This window comes from Triticum urartu, chromosome 7A (genome assembly GCF_056163025.1).
Source record: "Triticum urartu cultivar PI428250 chromosome 7A, HENAU_Tu73, whole genome shotgun sequence".
Classification (NCBI taxonomy): domain Eukaryota; kingdom Viridiplantae; phylum Streptophyta; class Magnoliopsida; order Poales; family Poaceae; genus Triticum; species Triticum urartu.
The window spans coordinates 525,262,101-525,274,988 of NC_141879.1; the positions used below are offsets into that span (position 1 = coordinate 525,262,101).

Here is a 12,888-nt window from a genome sequence, read left to right on the forward strand (position 1 = left end):
CCCACCTTACCTTTCTTATGTTATTTCTTTGGTGGCTCCGTGAAAACTTTTGCCTTGAGTGCGTATCGTATCTCGTTGCATCTTGATGCACTCTTGTGTGGTGAAGATTATTTTCCTCATGCTTATCTCTACGAGGCTTTTTCCATCTTAATTGGTATCCCTCGTCTTGATGAGGCTTTCATCTTCTATCTTCGCCATGGGTTGTCACAAGCATAGGTTCTTTATATGCTTATTAGTTAGCTTGTGAACCCATTTGCTAGTTGTATGTGGGAATGATAGGCCTTGCACTGTGTTGCCTCATTTTTCAAGACTTTATTGATGCTTAATGATCATCCGTACATTAGTCTTCTCAAGTGCATTGCCTTGACTCACACACATCATTTTGGTTGAGCCCATTCTTAAGTTACCTTTTTCACTTATTGCTCAACCACGTGTTTGTTACATGTACTAGGCTTAGTTTCCTATATGCTCACTTGCACTTGTTGTAAGTTTCCATTGATTTTGGGGGAGCTATGATCCTATTTTGTGCACTTTGTATCCAAATACAAAAATTCTTATGTGTGCACAAATCATGGGGAGCTTCTCTAGTTTCTTTAGAACACTCCTTTGCTCTTATCATAATATCCTTTATTCATGTAGCTCGTAGGATCTTTGGCCTAGTTGGTTCAATTGGTATCTTTTGATAGCTTGCTTCAATTGGTATATTTTGATTGCTTGTTTCTCTCTTTGTTATGTCCTTGTGGCATATCATTCCTTTAGCAATCTTGGTGCCTCAATATAGTTGGTCTTCCTTCAAGTATTACCATTGGATATGTGTATTGCATTCCACTCTCTTGTTGAGAAATACACAATTTATGGAGGAACACAATTTATATTGGCCTTCTATGCTTTTCGCCCATTTTGGCAATCGATGCCAATGGGGGAGAAGTTTCAGAGAGTTTTGTGGAGAAGTCTTCAGAGTTTTCTCCTTGCTTTGGTTTTGTTCCTAAGATTTTGCATCTCATACACATGCATTATTGGTTGTTGCATTGCTTGGTGATGCATAATTCCTTGTATAAACTCTCGTGAAAGTGATTGTCATCAATTACCAAAATGGGGGAGATTGAAAGAACATGCGGTGCCCCCATGTTTTGTTTTGGTAATTGATGACAATCTCTATGGACTAATGGTTTCCTTGAGTTATATTTGAAGGTTTTGTCTATAGGCTTTTCTTGGAGTACATGTGTTGGTTTCAAGGAGAGTTTGTGTCGACCAAGGTGCTATTTAAGGAATTATCCAAAGATTGGTCATTTGAGAGTTGAGCTTATTGCAAGCATGTCTTGAAGAAGAAGATTGTGTGATCATTCATGTTTACCTTCAAGACATCATCCAAACGAAGAGAGTTGGAAAGATTCAAGGTTGATCAAGACTAAGTCAAGAGTGAATCAAGTTGATCAACTCACAAAGAGTAGAAGATATACCGAGAGGGATCAAGTGATCCCATGGTATGGTAAGCATTGTCCATTGCACTTTGTGTACTAACCCATGGTCTATGTGAGAGTCTATGTGGGGTTAGGTACGTGTCCATGGGCTTGCGTCAAGAGGATGATATCATACAACCCATGGGAAGGATGACATCAAGTGGTGATCGTCATCAAGATTGCCGTGTGCAATTTCAAGTGGAGAATCACGAAGAGATCAAGTGCTTGAAGCTTTCCATCCATTGTGGTGTCAATGGACTTGTGAAGATGTGCCGAAGAGTGGCTCACCCATAGTGGAGTATGGGGGAGCACTCATCTAGTCTTCATCGACCCAAGGCAATCAAGAAAGGTGGTCCATCTTGAGGAGGACAAGATCGTCATCATCTAACTCAAGTGGATCATGTGCAAGTAAAAGGTTTGCCCTTGATAGGTTTTCTATTTTACCGGTCTCATGGTGGTAGTTGGGAGACCGGGTTATAGGATCGATAGCCGTACTATCAAGGGGGCTCTCTAGTGAGTAGCTTGATCGTATCGTTCGTCGAGAGCTCAAACCATTGCATCCTTGCATCATGTTTCTTGGTTCTTGTTTGGTTCTCTTTGTGAGTCTTAGAGCTTATGGTCATCTTGATGACAAGCTTGAGTTCATCGAAAACGGAGTTCGCATGCGTCTTCTATGATGTTTTCGGTGTTGTAGGTTTTACCGGTCTTATCCGAGGAAGGGTCCTCACCATTTTCTTATGGGCCTTTTCTAATTTGCTTCTTATTGTTATTTCTTTCAAGATTGTGTTAGCCCTTGTCGCTATCTTTCCAACAAACTTGGTTTCATCGAAAATGGAGTTCGCATGCGTCTTCTATGATGTTTTCGGTGTTGGAGGTTTTACCGGTCTTTTCCGAGGAAGGGTTCTCACCATTTTCTTATGGGCCTTTTCTCATTTGCTTCTTATTGACATTTATTTGAAGATTGTGTTAGCCCTTGTCGCTAGCTTTCCAACAAACTTGGTTTCATCGAATTCGGAGTCCGTTTACAAAAGTTGTGGCAGTTTTGTATTCTGAAAAGGCTGCAGCGGTACTACCGCGAATTGGAGCGGATGTAATTTTTTACTACCACTTCAGAGCAGTACTACCGCGGCTCCTACAACGGTAGTACCGCTCCGGACCAAAAACTCATCCCAAGTCTTGCGGTGGTAGGCCCAAATGTATTTTTTAGTACCGCTCGCAAGCAGTAGTACCGCTACCATTTGCGGTAGTACCGTGAGGTCGAGCGGTAGTACCGTGAGGACGAGCAGTAGTACCGCTCCAGCGGTTCTTCTGGCCTTTTGCCTCCTCGCTGTTGTTTTTCAAAGGGGTACTTCCGCCCTAGCGGTAGTACCGCTCTGTGCGGGCTGTGAGCATAACGGTTGGATTTTTCCCCACCTATAAAAGGGGGTCTTCTTCCCCAATGAACCTTATCCTTTTAGCTCGTGTTCTTCCCCCATTGTTGACCTTCTTCGAGCTTGCTAACTCTCAATCCCTCCAATGATTCTTACTAGTTCTTGAGGGAAAAGAGAGAGGAGATCTATATCCACGTTTCCACCAATCACTTTCTCCTCTAAGTGAGGGGAACCCCTTGGATCTAGATCTTGGAGTCCTTCGTATTCTTCTTTCGTTCTTCCTCTCATTTTCTTCCCTAGCATTAGTTGCTTTGGTGGGATTGGGAGAGAAGGACTTGGGCACTCCGTGTGCCCTTGCCATTGCATTTGGTGCATCGGTTTGAGTTCTCCACGGTGATATGTGGAAGTGAAGTTTGAGAAGCTTATTACTCTTGGGTGTTTGGGCACCCTAGAGCTTGTTCCTCTTGGGTGCCTTGGCGCCCTAGACGGTTGGTGGTGTTCGGAGCTCAATCATTGTGGTGTAAAGCTCCGGGCAAGCGTCGGGGTCTCCAATTAGGTTGTGGAGATCGCCCCGAGTAATTTGACGGGTACCGGTGACCGCCCCCAAGGGTTGCCTAAGTGTACGGGTTCGGTGACCGCCCCCAAGGGTTGCCATTTGTACGGGTTCGGTGACCGTCCTCAAGGGTCCCTTAGTGGAATCACGGCATATTGCATTGTGCGAGGGCGTGAGGAGATTACGGTGTCCCTAGTGGCTTCTTAGGGAGCATTGTGCCTCCACACCGCTCCAAACGGAGATTAGCATCCACAAGGGTGTGAACTTCGGGATACATCGTCGTCTCCGCGTGCCTCGGTTATCTCTTACCCGAGCTCTTTACTTATGCACTTTACTTTGTGATAGCCATATTGTTTCTTATCATATATCTTGCTATCACCTAGTAGTCTATCTTGCTTAGCATAAGTTGTTGGTGCACATAGGTGAGCCTAGTTGTTGTAGGTTTTGTGCTTGACAAATTAACCGCTAGGTTTATTCCGCATTTTTTCAAGCCTAAACCGTAATTATTTTAAAACGCCTATTCACCCCCCCTCTAGGCGACATCCACGGTCTTTCACCTGACTACGCCTGTGCTTTCTGTCATGATCAAGTGGAAAAGTCTCCTATGCATCCCTTCTGGGTTTACAATTTTCTGTGGATTGTTGGCAGATGATCACACCTAACAAGCAGAGAGAAATTTCAGTTTATGATGAACTCTCTTTTTCTTGCAAGTAGCTGCCCTTCTCAATTGCCATGTACATCTTTGTCTCAACATGCTGGAATATGTGGATGCAAAGAAATGATAAAATCTTCATAAATATTAATCCAAGTCTTCAATCTTGGAAAATCATATTCAAATCTAATCTACAATTGCTAGATCACAGGATCAAAAAGGCGAACGCGGAGTCTCTCAAGAATCGACACATGACCTTCTGATGCAACATTTCTAGTATGCATATAGAGCCTTAGCTCAGTGGTTGGGCATGCAGTTGTGCGGCCTAACGACCCGGGTTCAGTTTCTATAATTGGCAGGGTTTTTTCCTCATTCATTGAGAATCAAGCTTGGTGTGTGGTGTAATCACTCATAAAGATAATATCTTAGTACTCATTTAAAAAAAATTCTTTCAGGACCATGCTTATCATAATACTCATACTAAAATGATTATGTGCATCCCTAGTTGGTGAAGAGGCCAGGAAGTGAAATTCCCTCCAAATTTTAGAAGGACCCCTCCCCATCGATCCGATCTAGGGTTTCAAGCCGCTGGAGCTCAGTGTGGCAAAGCCCAGATGGGGGATGATGGCAGGGGCAGGGACTTCCTCTGCCGCGACTCCGGAATGCGGTTGCGGTGGAGATCCATGTGGGTGTCTTGGACGTGTGTGTCGTCCAGCATGGACGACGCAGTGGTAAGGGCCCCTCCATCGTCGATGGATCACCCAGGTGGGGGCGGCAGTTCCGGGTGGTGCTGTGGCTCCGGTCGTGCGAATTCCCGGCAGCAGACGACACCCAAGTGCGTGTTGCATGACAGAGGAGGTCGATTTGGTGGTGCAGTCGGGGATGGGCATGATTTTCCAGTGAAAGCTTGGTTTGGCCTCAGTCAGAACTGTCAACGGCGGCGCCCGCGGGCGTCGTTACCTCATTGGAGGCATTGTTGGGCGATTCACATTTCCCCTAAGTCCCAGTGGAAATCCTAGATTTGAACTTTCCAGATCGAATGATGGCGGGGTTCCTACATCATCACCCCATGGGGGCACCATCTTTGGGGTTGTACGTTGGCTGGAGGGACAACATCATCACCCCCATGGGGGCATCAGCTTTGGAGTTGTACATTGGCTGGAGGGACAAGTGTTTGGCTTGGTGGCTGGGCGTAGGTCTCAATATGCTTCTCGTGCGGTAACCAAGTATACCGTTTGATGGGCGTGCGAAGGAGTCTGGCATTGTCCGACGTCGTGGCGGCATCGACGGCAAAAGGATCTAGCAAGATCAGTACATTGATTGCTCCTGAAGATGGGAATAAGGAAGAATGTAGTGACAGATTCTATGGCGTGTGCATGCCGTGTATGATGAGGGTCTGCTAGACCGGTTGGTGCTACTGGCTAGACGACGGGGGGCTTGGTGAGGCCACCGATTTTTTTGGTGCGCGTGGCGCAAGCTCAGGGCACATCATCAATCTTGTATGTATGACGAAAGTTTTTGCCAGGAAGGTGTCTTTCGGTTGATCTATGTAATTATTTTGTAAGATCTTTTTGAATAATGCAATAAAGGTGATTGTGTGCATCACGCGATGCAGATGTCGGGGTGAGCCTCCTTTTAGAAAGGAAAAATATTTCTAGTGTAGAACCCCTTCCTATTGTTTAACAGAGCTCAAATTTGTTAATTCTATCTTCTTCTTTTGTTGCTTGTAAATATTATAACTCTTTTACATATTAGTAGAATATACCGTACGATGCTCGGTTAAACAAAAAACAGAATGGCATGTGCACCCCTATCAGTGGCTATCGGTAACATAACGATGCATCCTCCTTGAACTTTCTTGAATTATCAGGGAGTTCTTTGAAATGTGCATCTAATGAAATACCTTTTATGACATATTTTTTGCGTAAAAAACTTTCAATCTATTCATCCTCAGTCATGGCAGTATAAAGAACACCAAAGGTAATAAAAATTACAACCAGTTCCCTGAACCACTTGGCGACGACTAGAGGTATGGGAGCAAGAGGAAGGCGCGCATCCGTCATCGCCCCTCCCTAGCCAGAGCTCAAACCTTGTTGTACTAGACAATCCAGAAGTCATCGTTCTAAGACCCCATAGGACTAGCACACCACAATACCAACCATCGCCAATGAAGAAAATCGTAGATAAGAAGGATCAAACTACTAAACACCCAAACAAAAATAAACGAAGACTGGATTCAAACAGATCCACCGAAGACCAGCACCGACATAAATCCCGCAAGATCCGATGGAGACATGCCTCCGCACGTCCTTCGAGAACACTAGACACACCATCAAGATGGGGATAGAATGTGGGAGACATTATTCCTACTGAGGGACATTGACGCTGCCACACAACCCCAATAAAGACGTTGAATATAACAAAAACAAAAATGGAAACCCTCCCGCCGGAGGGGGCCGAAGTCCTCCACACCTTCATGGACCAAAGGCCATCGGAGATGGGTTGGATCGGCGACGACGACGACGGGAGGAGGAGGAAAGCCTAGGGTCTTTTTTTGTGAAGGAGGAAAGAGAAGGCTTAGATGTCTAGGGCACCTTTTATGACATATAACACACTTTCCAATGGTAAAATTAATGGTCAAAGTTATTAGACATGAAAATATGAAATGGCCTTGTATATAAGAGAATGAAGGGATTATTGAGGATGAGTTTAACAGGAACCTACAAACACACCACACCTGAAAATCCTAATAAATTTATTACTTCCTTCGTTTTTATTTAGTCCGCGTATTAGCTTTGGTCAAAGTCAAGCTTTGTAAATTTTGACCAAGTTTATAAAAAAAAATATTAACATATACAATAACAAATCAATACCATTAGATTCATTATTGAATGTACTTTCATATCATATAGATTTGTTATGATAAATGTTTATATTTTTTCTATAAACTTGGTCAAACTTTACGAAGTTTGACTTCAGTCAAACCTAATATGCAAACTAAATAAAAACGAAGGGAGTAGAGAGGAAAGATAAATATCTATTGAGAAAGTTTATGTGGAGCTGCCAGATTCTCCCTCCGTCCCAACTAAAGTTTACCTAGCACCGCCGCCTAGCCCTAGGTGACTCGGGTGCGACTCGTATACGTAGCACCGCCGCCGCTCCATACTCCTTTTCTCGCTGCGGATTGCAATGACCACATAAAGATCATCACGAGGATTTCTATCTTCAGATCCGATGGTTGCCTCTAGCGGTGAGATGCATTCCATGCACCCCGGCTTGACGCAAAGGGTATGCTTGTGCAGTGGCGGAGGTTGGTTTTAGTCCATCGCATGTAGTTGCTAGAATCTTGGAAAAGTGGCAGCGACAACATATGATTGACTATGTTTGTGATGCTTCTCAAGTACCTGGTCTTGAGCATCGGGGTGAAAACCTTGGTCTGACACGAGTTGGTCATACATGGCAATGGCGATGTTTATGCATCGTTACCTTGTTGAAGGCATTGTTCGGATATGCTCAGACTAGTTCTTTAGGGTGAAAGCCTATATTCTGATCTTTGGTGGTTGAATCCCGTGACAGCTATGTAGAGCGTCGCTCCTCTTCTGAAAGCGTTGCCGTTGAAGAATCTCGTTGTCCTTATGATGTCATGAGATGTACGGTGTGGATATGGTCGTTGTTGTAGAATTGTCGATCGCAGAATTGTTCACTTTGGTGTTTTTCTCGCTTAGGCATAGCTTTGGTCTTGTATGACTTTGCTATTTGTTAGGAGGTTTTGTGTGTGTTGATATTGGCTGTGTGCAGCTTAGCTATGAAGAGGCCGGGTGTATACTCATTGTGTTTGTATCCACCTTAGAGCATCTCCAACAGCCGCGCTAAACAAGCGCCGCGCCGCAAAATTTGGCCAGTTTAGCGCGCGCGCAACTCGGCGGGTGGCTGCAGCGGGCGCGCAATAACCGCGCGCGCGGTATAAGGAGTTCGGCGTGCGGTCGGATTCGCTATCTCGCGCGGTGTATTTGGGGCGCCCACTTCTGCGCGCGGCACACTCGAGCGCTCGCGCTGCACTCTCTCTTCTCCGCCTCCTACGCCCCGCGCGCGCCGGCGCCGGCGAACTGCACCCATGGACGCACGCGCCAGCACCCCGCTCACCACATCCAATAGCCGCGACCCCTCCACCGCTACCGCCGCAAACCCTAGCCCGGGTGGCGTGGGCCTCGCCTCCGCCGGAGCTCCTCCGACCACCGGCCTCGCACGCGGCCTCTTGATGCCACCGCGGATGACCTCGGCGGCGGGTGGTGTCGCGCCGGCGCCGGCCCGAGCCGCCGCCCCCTCCTCAAAGCTCCCCAATGCGGCGCGGCCAAAGAAGGGCAAGACATCGGCGAAGAAAAACAAGGTGGCAGACGGCTCCGGCACCTCGAAGGCGAGGAGGAAGAAGCTTGCAGGGCGTGCGACGGGCGCGGCGGCTACCGAAGCGCCGGCGAGCTCACTGGTTGAGCCGGCGGCCGACGCGCACAACATGTTCGACGAAATGCCCCCAAGGTAAAAAATTCCCAACTTTTCTTTTCTTGTTATTTTTTCAATGCATTCACATATAGATAGCTTATTTGCATTGTTCAAAAAACTTTGTAGTCTCAATGATGATGCATACATGTCAACTATGGGTGTTGGCTTCAACAATTCACATTGGTCTCAAACCAATGACATGCATTTCAAAGACCACGAGTTCGAGGTGGACGAGGATGGTGAGGGCATTGTCGACGCGCCGAAAGGAAGAGCGGGCAATTACACCAACGCCGATGACATCTTACTATGCAATACTTGGTTGCAAGTGTCGAGGGATCCATCCGTTGGAGGTGATCAAAGTCGAGATGCTTATTGGGGGCGGATGAAAGAACACTTTGATGTTCACAACGTGAGTGGAATTGACCGCTCCGAGAGATCACTTCGGTCCCGATGGTCGACAATCAACTCGGATTGTCAAAGGTGGGTGGCCTGTCAAAAGGCGGTTGACAAGTTGAACCCAAGTGGCACAAATGAGGACGATAGAGTGAGTGGCATTTCATACATGTTCATCATACTTGTTGTTGGTGCTAACTTGCTTTGTTTTCATGTAGTACAACATTGCGCAAAACTTGTTCAAAGAAGAGGAGAGGAAAACCAAGAAGGGGAAGATCAAGAAAGGAAGGGTCTTTACCTTGCCCCATTGCTATAACGTGTTGAAGGATGATGAGAAATGGAAGAAGTGTGAAGATTTGGATGATTTGCATTTGAGCAAAAAACGCAAGCGAACAATTGAGTTGGATGATGATGACGAGGAGGATGATGCATCAAGTGATGACGGCAAGAGAAGCCCCACACCCAACTCGATTTCATACTCGAAGCCAAAGCGACCGGATGGGTGCAAGAAAGACAAAACCGAAAAGAAGAAGAGGAAAGGAGATGATGAGCTCAAAAATGCTATGAAAGCTATTGTGAAGGCAAGAAAAGAAGCCAACGAGGTGAGGAAAATGGCAAGGAACCAAGATGCCGTGGCCCAGGAGAGGAGGTTGGCGACCGAGGAGAGGAGGGTGGCGGCCGAGGAGAGGAGGTTGGCGGCCGAGAAGAGGAGGGTGGCGGCCAAGGAGAGGAACGTGGCTTTGGAGGAGAGGAAGGTGAGAAATGAGGAGCGAACAAGATTGTTGGAATGGGAGAAGCACTTGTTCTTCTTGGACACATCTAACCTCAATGAGGCGCAAACGGAGTATGTCAATCTTGCCCGTGAAGAAGTCTTGATCCAAAAAAGAGCCATGATTCGTGCAATGGGTGGCGGTGGCCTTGGCGCTATGGGTGGCGGTGGCCTTGGCGTCATGGGTGGCATGGGTGGCTTCGGAGGTACCGTGGGCGGTTTAGGTGCCATGGGAGGCATGGGTGGCATGAGTTTTGCTTCTCTCATGGGAGGCATGGGTGCACCTCCGGCCGCCATGGGCGGAATGTCTTTCAATGTGCCTCCTCACACACATTCCCATGAAGATGCCGTTGAAGATCTTGCCAACACCGTCGGAGCCTCACGTGATGCGGTGCACGATGAGGAGAGGGAGAAAGATTCATCTTTGGAGGTGGAAGAATCGTCTTCCGAGGACGAGGACAAAGACGAGGACGAGGAATGATGCGTCTTTCATTTGTGTCTTGAACTTGATCTGCATTTTGAACTTGGTTGGATGAACTTGTGGGCATGAACTTTTCTTCATCAACTTGTTTGTGTGAAATTTTATATGTCATGTTCATTGCATTTTGAATGTTTCACAACTTCATTTTGTGTCCAAAATGACATATATGCAATGCATCGGCGAGTCGCGCGCGCTGCATTTTTTGCGCGCTGCTGGAGCGGCGCGCGAGCTACATTTTAACGCGGCTGTTGGAGCCAGCACTGGAGGCCGCGCAAAATCAGGCGAACAACGCGTGGCAGACTAGTTTTTAGCGGGCGGCGCGAAGCGCGGCTGTTGGAGATGCTCTTATGCTTCATTATGAGTCAATAAGATTCACCATTTGTCGAAAAAAATACTTATTTTGTGATGGGGGGATTTGTTCGTATACAAGACGATGCCGTGGTGGCTTGAAGAAGACAACTTGGAGGAAGACCTCCCATAAAATGCACACGTGGGGTAATCGCGTCTGCAGCATCTTCCACTCGTTTGGCAGCACGAGTTCAAAGAACCGCCGCCGCCGCCGCTGACCCGTCCGTCATGCGCTGCACTGCTCTCCCGCAAACAGCAACAGACTTGCCCCTCAAGACTGATCGACCGCGCGCCGCCTGCCGCCTTCCACCTTCCTTCTCCCCTGCTTCATCCATGTCAGTGTCACTGACCTCGTCCCTCCAACACTCACTCCGCGCGCATATATATATGTACGCTCTTTTTTACGTCGAGCGCATCTTCACTCACCAAGCCACACGGGATTGATAAAGACCAAGACCGCGCAACCACATGGTACAGGAGTCCGAGCAGTCCGCCGCCTCTATGGACTCGTCCTCGGGCTGGGCGGTAGCACCGGCGGTCTCCGCGGCGGCGCCGACCATGCCGATCGGTAGCATACTCACCATGACAGGCATCTTTCTGGTGTTCCTGACGTTCGCTGTCGCGCTCATCTTCCTCCAGTACTACTTCAACACCAGCGTCCGGACCGCCGCGCCTAGAGGGCGGCCACGCGGCGGCCGGGCCTGGGAGGCGGCCGCGGAGGGCGTCGACCCGGAGCTTCTGCGGTCACTGCCGGTCACGGTGTACCGCGCGGCGCCGAAAGGCTCCACGGACGACGTCGGGGTGGAGTGCGCGGTGTGCCTGACCGAGCTCGAAGACGGGGAGGAGGCCAGGTTCTTGCCCCGGTGCGGCCACGGCTTCCACACCGAGTGCGTCGACATGTGGCTTGCCTCCCACACCAGCTGCCCGCTCTGCAGGGCCACCGTCGGCAAACCCGACGAGTCGCAGGCGCTTACACCGACGAGTCTCCCTTCCTTGCCGCCGGAGCCGGTGAACTACGCCGGGAACCTGCCGGCGAGTGTACTGCTCGGGGTTTCAGACCAGGCCACGCTCGCCGCGGGGACCGTGACCTCTCACGGAGGCCAGTCAAGCCCCTCCGCCCTTGCCACCACGGCAATGCTGGTGATCGACATTCCGGACTCAAGGACAGTGGCGACCCCACGCGGCGCGTCCAAGTCTCCGGGCTTAGCGAGGCTGAGGTCTTTGAAGAGGCTCTGGAGCTTCGGGAGGCAAGGACCGTCGGGGCCGACTCCCCCCTGCTCCGGCGGCAGCGTTAGCGGAACAGCGGACACAGACCAGGGTATTAGTATCACCTGTGCAACTCCAAGAGCTCCCGTGTAGCGTGTAGAGCCGGAATTACCTAGGACGTGCGGCCACAGTCTGCCTCCCTCCCAAGAGATCAACTCCGATGCCTATGCTCTGTACATATAATGCAGCTGCCCACATAGACAATCTAAGAGCATCTCCAACAGGTGATGTATCATGGGCACACAAAAAGTAGTTTTACATCATCAAAAAGTGAATTTTCCATCATCTCAAACATGTTTGTTTCAACAGATGATGTAAAAATAGGGCACCATTTTGCTCCAATATGTGACGTATATTAGGCACGAAAACATCAAAACATTGCAAATTTAGATAAAACATGACAATTTCAAACATAGTTCCGATACAAAGATTGTTTGACCAGAAACTACTCATCAGAGTGGTCGTCCCAATCGATGTCGGCCTCGTCTTTCACCAAGTCCGAACTATCGAGAACGACCACCGTCGAGGGGCCAGCTTTGTCCTCCTCCTCCGTCTTCTTCTTCTCCTCTTTCACCTCCTTCTTTATCCTGCTCAGCGACGCATAGAACTCGTACTCCGCCTGCACGAGGTGCTGATTTTCTGACGCAAACCTCGCTATTGACGGTGTCCTACACTAGGGATGGCTCTCCAAGGGAGCCCGGCCTCGGTGCCTACCGGGGGCCCACCAGGCCCAGTATAGAAGGGAAGCCCTAAAGAGGCGTCAGAGACCTTCATGCTCTCGAAGACTAATGCAGCGGCGCCCTAGATCGCATCTACTGCCATGTAAACCCTAGACCTCCCTGTCTATATAAAGGGAGGCCGGGCAACCCTCTTGGCCATCTCATCTCAGATAACAACTCTCGGTAGCAATCGCATACACCATTGTAACCCCTTGCACGAGGTATCCCTCCTCCATGAATAAAAAAACAAGCAGGATGTAGGGTATTACTCTACGAAGGCCCGAACCTGGATAAACCCTCTGTGCAACCTCCGATCTAAGACTTCTAGCGGCGCTTGGACTCCTACCGAGGGATCTAACGATATTCTGCACCGTCAGTTG

General features: G+C 48.6%; 1 pseudogene; it reads left to right on the forward strand.

The window, feature by feature from the left end:
* The first annotated feature begins 10,922 nt into the window (after nt 1-10,922).
* LOC125521324 (E3 ubiquitin-protein ligase EL5 pseudogene) lies at nt 10,923-12,074 on the forward strand (annotated as a pseudogene).
* The last annotated feature ends 814 nt before the right edge of the window (nt 12,075-12,888 follow it).